General features: G+C 41.9%; 1 protein-coding gene and 1 long non-coding RNA gene across 5 annotated transcripts in view; one reads left to right on the top strand and one right to left on the bottom strand.

Moving 5' to 3' along the window:
• The window catches only part of LOC115162511 (protein ELYS-like), a 36,585-nt gene extending 34,324 nt beyond the window's left edge, over positions 1-2,261 (bottom strand). For all 3 annotated transcript variants that reach the window (XM_029713874.1, XM_029713872.1, XM_029713873.1), the window contains exon 1: positions 1,980-2,261. The gene's annotated coding sequence lies outside the window, so the exon portion shown is untranslated. The remainder of the gene's footprint in view (positions 1-1,979) is intronic.
• Positions 1,241-12,162, top strand: LOC115162512 (uncharacterized). Of its 2 annotated transcripts, XR_003869565.1 has the most exons (3): positions 1,241-1,595; positions 3,212-3,436; positions 11,226-12,162. It is a non-coding gene; the product is annotated as an uncharacterized LOC115162512 (long non-coding RNA). The 2 variants fall into 2 exon arrangements; XR_003869564.1 differs by lacking the exon at positions 11,226-12,162 and having other exon boundaries at positions 3,212-3,609.
• The last annotated feature ends 421 nt before the right edge of the window (positions 12,163-12,583 follow it).

Below are 12,583 nucleotides of genomic sequence, written 5' to 3' on the forward strand. Positions count from 1 at the left end.
ATTGGAGGCCCGTTAAAAAGCCGATACCGATTAATCGGCCGATTAAAAAATGCTTTTGTAATAATGACAATTACAACAATACTGAATGAATACTTTTATTTTAACTTAATATAATACATCAATAAAATCAATTTAGCCTCAAATAAATAATGAAACATGTTCAATTTGGTTAAAAAAAAGCAAAAACAAAGTGTTGGAGAAGAAAGTAAAAGTGCAATATGTGCCATCTAAAAAAGCTAACGTTTAAGTTCCTTGCTCAGAACATGAGAACATATGAAAGCTGGTGGTTCCTTTTAACATGAGTCTTCAATATTCCCAGGTAAGAAGTTTTAAGTTGCAGGTATTATAGGAATTATAGGACTATTAGATGTTCTTATAGGCACTTTAGTATTGCCAGTGTAACAGTATAGCTTCCATCCCTCTCCTCGCCCCTACCTGGGCTTGAACCAGGAACACATCAACAACAGCCACCCTCGAAGCATCGTTATCCATCGCTCCACAAAAGCCGCGGCCCTTGCAGAGCAAGGGGAACAACTACTCCAAGTCTCAGAGCGAGTGACGTCACCGATTGAAACGCTATTAGCGCGCACCCCGCTAACTAACCAGCCTAATCTCGGGAATTGATAAGCTTGAAGTCATAAACAGCTCAATGCTTGAAGCACAGCGAAGAGCTGCTGGCAAACGCACGAAAGAGCTGTTTGAATGAATGCTTAAGAGCCTGCTGCTGCCTACCATCGCTCAGTCAGACTGCTCTATCAAATATCAAATCATAGACTTAATAACACACAGAAAAGTTTCGCAGTAGCGCCTCTTCAAACTCAGGAGGCTGAAGAAATGTGACTTGTCACCTAAACACTCAAACTTTTACAGATGCACAATCGAGAGCATCCTGTCGGGCTGTATCAACGCCTTGTACGGCAACTGCTCTTTATATAATGTTTACATACCCTACATTACTCATCCCATATGTATATACTGTACTCCATACCATCTACTGCATTTTGCCTTTCGGCCATCGCTCATCCATATATTTATATGTACATATTCTTATTCATTCCTTTACACTTGTGTAAAGGGTAGTTGTGAAATTGTTAGACATTACTGCATGGTCGGAACTAGAAGCACACGCATTTCGCTACACTCACATTAACATCTGCTAACCATATGTATGTGAAATTTGATTTGATACGTCTTGTTTGTGCCTTTTAACTGAACTGTTTGTATTCAACCATATTCCCAGTCACCTTGCCATGGTTAAATGCGGTCGTTCGCACCTTCAGTTTTGCAAATGTTGCCATCTTTCCACGGTTTCCAATTTGGGTAGATTTATCCATTTGATGCTGCGTCATATTTAGCGCAAGAACACTATCGGTGTGGTCGAGGCATGAAACACAATACTTCAAGGCAAAAGCAGCGTTACATTGGAAATGAATGTACTTCTGGTGTACTGAAATGCAATAATCGGTATGATCGAGGCGTTCCCTAAAACGGAAGGCGTGACAACGACATATTTTGGAGGTATGGCAACGCGAGACTACCAAAGCACAGACATCACGTTAGTTGCAGCACATCTAAAGTAAAACAGTGTTGTTCAGGTAAATTGTTTGTTTGGTGGAAAATATGGGGGGGGGTTATTATCTAACTAAATTGCACACCACACTAACTAGGTCACTGATGACACTTTCTATATGTCTTACGTTGACGTTATGATTGTGAGGCGGGTGAATCAAAACCTCGCATGAGGTAGCATTATGCTAACATTAGCCGCCTAACTAACCATCTAACGTTTGCTACCCAACTGAAATAGCTAGTTAACGTTAGGTACAAGCCGATTTAGCTAAATGTACTGCTCACTTGTGCTTGACAGCTAATCCGCCCATTCTACCAACTGGCTGGGTAGTTAAAATGCAAAACCTGTTCTAGTTGGCTATCTACCGGTAACTGTACAACAACCGTAACTAGCAAGACGTTAACGTTACCTGTCTGATGTTGTCGACGTACGGAAATGCGGTAATGTCTTTTCGGTTGCGACTCTTCGGCCCTGTCATAATAATACGAATTTCTTCCGAATCCCTTTTGTTTTTCAAGACAAATGTCGATAACCCGCAAATATTCTAGTATGAAGGACCGTGTCTTTAACAAGTCTTCTGAACTAGACTAGCTAGCTACAGAACTGTCTTCTAGCTAGAGTTCAACGCGGGCGCCATTTCCATGAAAAGCTAGCTACTGCGCAGCATTGTGAAACTTGCGACATTGAGGTCACGTGATCACGCGTGATTTTTTTTCAAAATTAAAGTCCCTCATCAATGTTACTTGGATGTTAACAGGACGTTTTTATGATTTAAAACCACCAAATTACTTTTAAATTACTAAACATACATTAATTGAAAATATAAATCAATTAAAAAAGATCGATTTACTGTTTGATTTTGCATACTATAATGATAGAGGTTTTTTGTTATAGTCCCCTGTACAAAACATTACATGTTACATTTACATTTAAGTCATTTAGCAGACGCTCTTATCCAGAGCGACTTACAAATTGGTGCATTCACCTTATGATATCCAGTGGAACAACCACTTTACAATAGTGCATCTAAATCTTTTAGGGGGGGGGTTAGAAGGATTACTTTATCCTCTCCCAGGTATTCCTTAAAGAGGTGGCAACAGCAACAACAACACAATACTAACACTGTTGCTGGAAGTATTAGTGGTTTTTAACCCGTAACAGAACAGGATTTAAATCAGAATTATCAGAAGCTCTACTAATAAGATCATACCATTGAGATTGACTGCATTAAATACTTTTTAGGGCCAAAATCTACTATCACCACTGACAGAAATTGGCATTTTTAAAACAGCTCCTCATTGCAGCCCCATACAGCTGTTTTCTACTGTACTGTTAAAATTCTTGAAGTTGACAGCATAAAAGGGACTGTTTTAGAATCATCAGACCCTCTCCTAAAAACATTCAGTGTCATACCATAGAGATTGCCCGCATAACATACTTTTCTCTGCAGAAATCTACTGTCACTTGATAGCAAAATAGTTAATTCCATTAGTCTCCACATCTAATTTCTACTGTACCATTTAAACTATACAAGTTGTAACCATACAAGGGAAGTATTTTAGAAGCCTCAGACCATTTACTAATAACATCCAGTGTCCTACCATAGAGATTGACCACATAAAATATATTCTTCCCCTGCAGAAATCGACTGTCACCGCTAACATTCTCGACAAACTATGCAGGTATTCCTAGGAATCACGCGGAGAGCTACCATTCCTTCATCTGGAATAACTTCTTCAAGCACGTTGACATCAAATCGGAGGACACCCATATTCTGAATAATAGCACTGCCAACCTCACAGACGAGTGTGATTCCTCCTACAAGATCAAAGCTGCTGGAGGAATCGACCTCTTTGTTGGAGATAGGTAGGGAAGATACTGATGATAGAATAGATTGTATTTATTCTATTCTAAAGCTGCTGGAGGAATATATGTCTTTGTTGGAGGTAGGTAGGATAATTACGATAAGAGAGAATAGAGTATATTGTTATTCAATTCTATGCTACACTGAACAAAAAAATAAACGCAACATGTAAAGTGTTGGTCCCATGTTTCATGAGCTGAAATAAAAGATCCCAGAAATGTTCCATACACACAAAAAGCTGATTTCTCTCAAAGTTTGTGCACAAATTTGTTTACATCCTTGTTAGTGAGCATTTCTCCTTTGCCAAGATAATCCATCCACCTGACAGGTGTGGCATGTCAAGAAGCTGATTAAACAGTCGTGAAGAGGGCACAACAAAGCCTATTCCCTCTCAGGAGACTGAAAAGATTTGGCATGGGTCCTCAGATCCTCAAAAGGTTCTACAGCTGCACCATTGAGAGCATCCTGACTGGTTGCATCACTGTCTGGTATGGATATTACCCAGCCTTCGACCGCAAGGCACTACAGAGGGTAGTGCATACGACCCAGAACATCACTGGGGCCAAGCTTCCTGCCATCCAGGACCTCTATAGCAGGCGGTGTCAGAGCAAGGCCCTAAAAATTGTCAGACTCCAGCCACCCTCGTCATAGACTCATGGCAAGAGGTACCGGAGCGTCAAGTCTAGGTCCAAAAGGCTTCTTAACAGCTTCTATCCCAAGCCATAAGACTCCTGAACAGCTAATGAAAGGGCTACCCAAACCCCTCTTTTATGCTGCTGCTACTCTGTTTATTATCTCTCTCTACCTACATGAACATATTACCTCGACAAACCAGTGCCCCCGCACATTGACTCTGTACCGGTACCCCCAGTATATAGCCCCGCTATTGTTATTTTACTGCTGCTGTTTAATTATTTGTTACTTTTATTTTAAATTGTATTTTACTTATCAATTTTTTACTAAACACTTACTTTTTCTTAAAACTTCTTAAAGCATTGTTGGTTAAGGGCTTGTAAGTAAGCATTTCCCTGTAAGGTTGTATTCGGCGCATTTGACAAATAAAATTTGATTTGATTTGAAACAGCATGATCATTACACAGGTGCACCTTGTGCTGGGGACAATAAAAGGCCACTCTAAAATGTGCAGTTTTGTCACACAACACAATGCCACAGATGTCTTGTTGAGTGAGCGTGCAACCGGCATGCTGACTGCAGTTATGTTAACCAGAGCTGTTTCCCGATAATTAACTTCTTGGTGACAGGGCGCAGTATTCGGAAATTCAGATGAATGACGTGCCCAAATTAAACTGCCTTCTACTCTGGCCCAGAAGGTAAGATATGCATATTATTAGCATATTTGGATAGAAAACACTCTGAAGTTTCTAAAACTGTTTGAATGATGTCTGTGAGTATAACAGAACTCATATGGCAGGCAAAAACCTGAGAACATATCCAACCCAGAAGTGGTTTGTAGTTTTTCAAGTAATTGCCTAGCCAAACTACAGTGTCTGTGGGGTCATTTTGCACTTCCTAAGGCTTCCACTAGATGTCAAAAGTCTTTAGAACCTTGTTTCATGCTTCTACTGTTACTGGGGAGAGAATAAGAGCTGTCTCAAGCCTGGGACCAGTGAGTTGTTTACTGCACGGGCACGCAGGCACGCCGTTCCTTCTTTTTCCTCTGTAATAACCCGCGGGTGGGACACACTTAATTTCTCTACCATAAGCTGCCTCCAACGTAGTTTTAGAGAATTTGGCAATATGTCCAAACGGCCTCACAACCACAGACCATGTGTATGGCATCGTGTGGGCAAGCAGTTTCCTGATGTCAATGTTGTGAACAGAGTGCCCCATGGTAGCGGTGGGGTTATGCTATTGGCAGGCATAAGCTTTAGACAACAAACACAATTGTATTTCATCGATGGCAATTTGAATGAACAGCGATTCTGTGGCGAGATCCTGAGGGCTTTTGTTGTGCCATTCATCCGACGCCACCCTTGGCTTTAACGCCACAACCCCACCATCTCATGGTCGAGGATGAAAATGTATATGGTTGTGTATATCGATGACATCCTGGTCTACTCGGCTGCCTTGGAGGATCACATCGCTTACGTCCGAGTAGTCCTGGAACGCCTCCTGGAAAACCACCTGTTTGTCAAGGCTGAGAAGTGTGACTCGTCAGAGGTGGGTGTGGGGGCAGTTCTGTCTCAACGAAAAGGTAATCCACAGAAATTGTATCCGTGTGTGCATTACCCTAAGAAACTATCCCCTGCAGAGAGAAATTACGACGTCGTGATCGAGAGCTCCCGGTGGTGAAGTTGGCATTAGAGGAGTGGAAACACTGGCAGGAGGGCGCCAAGGACCCATTCGTCATCCTCACCGACCATTGAAACCTGGAGTACATACAGACAGCAAGGAGGCTGAATCCGCTCCAAGCAAGGTGGGCCATGTTCTTTACAAGATTTGACTTGCCCAGGTTCAAAGAATACCATAGCCGGTGCCCTGTCCCGTCTCTACGATTTGGGAGAGGGTCCTGTCCAGAATGCACCCACAATCCCTCTCGAGTCATAGCCCCTGTGGTCTGGGACGTAGATGTGGACATCAGCCAGGCTCTGGAGAGGGATCCCACATCCACTACCTGTCCTCCTGAGCGCATCTACATTCCCACAGGGATAAGGGATTGGCTGCTGACCTGGGCGCACACAGCTGTCGTCGCTTGACATCCAGGTATTTCTCGCACTACCCAATCCATCTCCGAGAAGTATTGTTGGCCAACCTTGGCGCAGGACGTTAGTGACTACGTCAACTCCTGTCCCGTATGTGCTCAGACCAAATCCCCCCAGCATGCTCCAGCAGGCAAACTCCTTCCGGTGCCTCAGCGTCCCTGGTCTCATCTAAGCATTGATTTTGTCACTGATCTCCTCTCTGACGGTTTCACCACCATTTTGGTGGTTGTGGATAGATTTTCTAAATCCTGTCGTTTCATCCCTCTCTCTGGTCTCCCTACTGCTCTCCAGGTCGCTGAGGCACTATTCCAGCAGGTCTTCCGGGCATTATGGCCTTATGGAGGACATCGTCTCCGACCGTAGCCCCCAATTCACATCATAGGTATGGAGAGCCTTTATGGAGAAGCTCATGGTTGCAGTCAGTCTCACTTCCGGGTATAGGCCTCAGTCTAACGGGCAGGTGGAGAGGATGAACCAGGAGCTGGGGAGGTTCCTGAGGAGTCACTGCCAGGACTGGCATGGAGAGTGGGCCCAATTCCTTTCATGGGCGAAGTACACCCAGAATTCATTATGTCACTCCTCCACTGGGCTGACACCCTTCCAGTGTGTTCTGGGTTTTCAGCCGGCTCATTTTAAAAGGCTAATTGATCATTAGGAAACACTTTTGCAATTATGTTAGCACAGCTGAAAACTGTTGTCCTGCTTAAAGAAGCAATAAAACTGGCCTTCTTTAGACTAGTTGAGTATCTGGCGCATCAGCATTTGTGGGTTCGATTACAGGCTCAAAATGGCCAGAAACAAGGAACTTTCTTCTGAAACTCATCAGTCTATTCTTGTTCTGAGAAATGAAGGCTATTCCGTGTGAGGACATTGTCAAGAATCTTAAGATCTCATACAACACTGTGTACTACTCCCTTCACAGAAAAGCGCAAACTGTCTCTAACCAGAATAGAAAGTGGAGTGTGAGGCCCCAGTGCACAACTGAGCAAGAGGACAAGTACATTAGAGTGTCTAGTTTGAGAAACAGACGCCTCACAAGTCCTCAACTGACAGCTTCGTTAAATAGTACCCGCAAAACAACAGTCTCAACGTCAACAGTGAAGAGAAAACTCTGGGATGCTGGCCTTCTAGGCAGAGTTGCAGAGAAAAAAACATATCTCAGACTGGCCAATAAAAAGGAAAGATTATGATGGGCAAAAGAACACAGACACTGGTCGTTGGGAGCACCGGGACATTTCCTGGTGGCCTGAGGGTCGTTTTGGCCTGCCATGAATAGTCAACTTGACCAGCGATAATATAGCAAGCAGGAATGAGTTGATGGAGAATCCACGCTTCAGGCGCGACTCTCACGCTCTCGCTGCAGTGTCCCCGTGCCAAAAATGACATCAAGTCTCTCCGCGACGCACATAGCAACCGTCTACCTGCTTCTCTACCAATAACATTTTAGACAAGTTGCACGGCGAAATGGACGGTCAGAAAAGGAAAGGTGGAGCAGAGAGGGAGAGAATAAAAAAGAGAAAGGCCCTTACCACAAACGTAGCTAAATGCTGCAAAATAAGCGACATGTTCGCCAGTAAGGGACTAGGTCAGTCAAAAACACTAGCTAAAACACATACTGACACACACACGACACCCAGCATGGCTAGCTAAGTAGCCTAGCTAATAATAGTGACACAACAGCCGGTAGGCTAACCAGTTTGCACGTCTTATGTCTTCGTGGAGGAATTATATCATAGCAATGAGTGCAATATAGCGATCATAATATGACATTGAATGACATTAATTTAAAAAACTGTTTGCTATGCGTAGGCAAGACCATAAGTGAATAGGTAAACTGGGATATGACTAAAGAGTTAATCAGGGGCATTTTTCCACAAATAGACAGGTGCTGTATTTACCTTTCCATGGTCGCAAGATCTTATCTATTTTTGTTAACTTTCTATTGAAATGTATTGGAGTGAGATCGTTTGTTTCTTTTGGGATATGTATACAGAGTATGTCCACATCCCGGTCAGACCATTTTATTGGTAAACTACAAGGTAATGTAAAAGTTGTATTTTTTGTGATCCAATAAGTAATATGGTACAATTATCATAATTTGGTTGTAATCCAGAGAGCTAAGAAAAAAATATCTAGATCCTCTATGAGGCTGTGGAGGGATCCGAGTTGTGGATTTAAAAGAAAACATGAATCATCAGCGTACAATGACACCTTTGTTTTTAAGCCATGGATTTCTAATCCCTTGCTATTATTGTTGGATCTGATTTTAATAGCTAACATTTCGATGGCCATAATAAATAGATATGCCGATAGTGGACAACCTTGTTTTACTCCTCTTGACAGTTTAAAGCTTTCTGAAAAGTAGCCATTATTTACTGTTGTCACCAGGCTGCTTGTTATGGCGCACACCTGTCACCAGCGTTGCGCGCATAATGAGACTCACCTGGACTCCCTCACCTCCTTGATTACCTGCCCTTTATATGTTACACCCTTTGGTTTCTTCCCCATTAGTCATTGTTGCTGTCTCATGTCGGTGCGCTGTTTGTGTTTCTTGTTTTGTTAATTTATTTATTAAATGTATTCACTCCCTAAACTTGCTTCCCGACTCTCAGCATACATCCATACAACTATTTTACACCTATGGTTACTATACATGATTTTAACCCATTTTATAAGAGATTGTACACAATTGAAATGTTCCAGGCATTAATATATCAACTCCAGTCGTACTTTATCAAAAGCCTTTTCAAAGTCAGCTATGAATAGAAGGCCTGGTTTCCCAGATTGGTCATAGTGTTCTATTGTTTGCAGTACTTGCTTTATATTATCTCCAATATATTGTCCATGTAAAAAACCTGTCTGATTAGAATTAATTATGTCCGACAATACCTTTTTAATTCTATGCGCTATACATTTTGCTAGCATTTTTGCATCACAAAACTGAAGTGTAAGGGGCCTTGTGGTGGCTAATTTCCGCCTTACCAAATGAGGAGTTACAAAACACACCAGTCCGAGTTAAACTACATCTTTAATACTTAAGATACTTTTGCAAAAGTTCTTGACTCCACCAATGCATTCTCTCGAATGAATCATTTAATGAGGTGCTTACAGAATGGCTCAGGGATCTTTTATAGCAACGATACAGCCCCTTCAACGTACATTGACAAACCACAGATACTTAGTAACAGTTCACAAAGGTTACGTTTTGTATGACAGATAAAAATAAAACACATCAGACAGTAACTGCTATGTCAACAGGATTAATGGTATAGCCCAGTATCTGGTCTCCTTAGAACCGTCCCTCCCTGGTACGGTATTGAACAGAACTATTTCATCCAATGGCATATATCAATTGTCAACTCTAGATACTCCCATCTCCCTCTTGACCCCACTCCTGGACAGGCTCACTGGAGGGAGTGAGCCTCTAGGCCATATATTATCACAGGATAAGTGTGAGATCTAAGAGACCATGGTCCCAGACACTGCCATAAACCTCCCCACAATAAGAAAAAGGAGGGTGTGACTTGCTCACAGACATTGTGGAGACAAGTCATTGGTTCCCCAGTAATCACGCCATCCCTTCACATGGTTTAAGCATAGGTAAAGACACATTCCCATGATGACAATATTTCATTCTGTCCTCCTCTCTTGCTGATATTCTGCAGAGCAACAGAGACAAGAAAAAGACAAGTCTGACCTCTTCCCCTCTCTGGGCCCCAAGTGTCTGAGCCCCAGCTAAGGTAGACATGCAACTGAAAAGACACCAGAGTCCAATGGACACTTTCTAAGGACAAGTACCTCAAATAAGCATATTATACTAATAAAACATCTTAATTATCTATGTTACCCAACTAATTCTGATTCGTCCACGACAGCCTCCAATTTTTTTATGGACTGTATCGTTATATTTACCACTTTGAATCCTGTTTCAGTAATAATGAAGGAGTGGTTAAAACATGCTAATAACAGTCCTCTGAGTATATCAAAAAAGGTTTATCAGAGTCATTGACTTCACAAGATTCGAGTAACTTACATTGTGGTGCTGAAACTTGAAGCAGCAGCCACGGCACAAACAATCGGAAATGGACAGCTCATGGTGCTGAAAGTAGGCAAATTCGAGTAAGCATTATTCATTTTAAACATCTCCATTTTAATTAGGGATATGTGTTGGAGCTTATTTCTTCCTATTTAAGAAATAAGAGGTAGGCCTACCTGTTTGACAGATGAAATTAGGCTATAGGCTGCTATATCCATAGATATGTTAGTCAATTCCTCCACCCACCATGCACTCTTTAAATAGCCCAACTCTCTGTCTGTTAAGACTTGAAGTTAGTTTGTACGAGAGGGTATGCCATAGGCCTACCTTTTCTTAAAGAAAAGGGCAAAAAGTACACTGTTAGTTTAAGATTTTGAAGAAAATTAAACGGATGTGATTATATGCAGTTATTTATAACAGCGCTTTGGTCCGTGATACTTAATGCTAGAAACAAGCTGTAAAATAGGGCTACCCGGGAAAGACGTGACTCTGATGCGTATGGGGATATTGTTGTTTAATTTGCTTTGGAAATAATCTAATTCTGTCACTATCAATTGATTAAGCTATTCACGTTCTGTACAATGAAATACATTTAAACCCAGACAGCTTTTAGGGAAACACTTGTGACCTCTGGGTGGGTTAAGCCACGGAAGAAGATTAGCCAGCAGTTGAAGCTTACATTTTTCTGCGTCAGTAGGCCTACTCGGTCTGGGGTGGAAAGGTAGGCCTAACTTGAAAGTACCATGCTCAGAATCCCTATTGACGTCTCAGAGTTCATTATTTGCAAACAGGGACAGTTTCGTTGCAAATAATACACACTGTTTTGGCATTGTAAAAATATAATAAGATGAACACATAGGGCTATCTCTCTGTCTATACTGTAATTTCAGTCATTTGTGATTTATTAAAAAAGTTTCTGCTAATACTGTATGGTAACTATTGAAGTTGAATGTACAGCACACTAAAGGTGTATCTCTTTCTCAACAATTTAGGAGATTTTAAGATATTTTGTTGTTTGTGATGGTATTGTAGGTCCGAGGGCCATCCTGTGCCACCAGTCAATTGATGGTGGATGACCTTCTTGACCCCGTGCTCGCCAGGTGACCCGGCTGCCATAGAATTGACCTGGATGGATGTGCCTAGCGACAAGCTGCTGGAGCCCATCATATGCATGATGAGAAACACACATTCACAGCACAGACATACTCACATTCACTGCTCACAAACATACTGGAACATGCTGTTTCAACATACACATCCAGGCATTGCAAACTGACTCTCACATTTGTGTGATTGCTGAACCATGCTCATGATTTTGATTGTCTTCTGTGTGTGTCCCTCTGCCCTCCAGTCTGACATGCTGCGCTCACTATCCACCACGCAACCCACAGTCAACATGGAGGTCTTGTTCAAGGTCAGGAAGTTCACAGAGGACTTAGAACAGGAGGGTTGAGAGATCCTGGTTGGCAGGGGCTTTACTACTCCTTACTCAGTCTCTCCTATCAAGACCCAACTCCAGTCAAAAAGTAGCTACAGTATTACAACAGTATTACAACACTACTAACCTGCATTGACAAGAATGATGGAGCATTTTAACTTACACACAATTGTGCAATGGATATGTTTTTTTTTTTTTTTGCATATCCCAACTCCCTCTGAGACACCCACAAGTGCCTTATTTTCCCACTTTGTTGGCTCCGGTATTTGAGCCAGCAACCTTTCGGTAACTGGCCCAATGATCTAACCTTGAGGCTACATGCCGCCCCTTAGTGGGTCTGTAGGGTGACTCCCCTAGTGGGTCCTGAACTCAGGTCAGCAGCACTACATTGCTGTGTGTCTGTATAGTTGAGGGTATATTGGTTTAGTAATACTCAATTCAGTTCTGGTCCCAGAGGGGATCTCAATGCTGTTACACGTAGCCATGATAACCAAGCTACCCTGACTTAATAAAACCTGAATTCAAAAAGAATAAGATGTGCTTGTCATTGTTTTATTTTAACTTGTATGGCTCAGTTGATAGAGCATGGTGTTTGCAACGCCAGCATGGTGTGTGCAACACCAGGGTTGTGGGTTCGATTCCCACGGGTGGCCAGTACAAAAAAAATTATAATAATAATAAAAAAATAATAAAAATGCATGAAATGAAATGTATGCATTCACTACTGTAAGTCGCTCTGGATAAGAGCGTCTGCTAAATGACTAAAATGTAAATGTATAGTATACCCACATTTCTGTCCACAACTTTTGAATCAGGTAGTAATTAAACAGATACATGTGCTGCCTTTCCAACTGATGTAAAGTTCCAACACATATATTAATTTGAAAAAGCAATAGACTTTCACATTGTAGGCCTGTTGTTTAAACAATGTAATCATAATATATGCCATTTA

Source organism: Salmo trutta, chromosome 25 (genome assembly GCF_901001165.1).
Source record: "Salmo trutta chromosome 25, fSalTru1.1, whole genome shotgun sequence".
NCBI lineage: Eukaryota > Metazoa > Chordata > Actinopteri > Salmoniformes > Salmonidae > Salmo > Salmo trutta.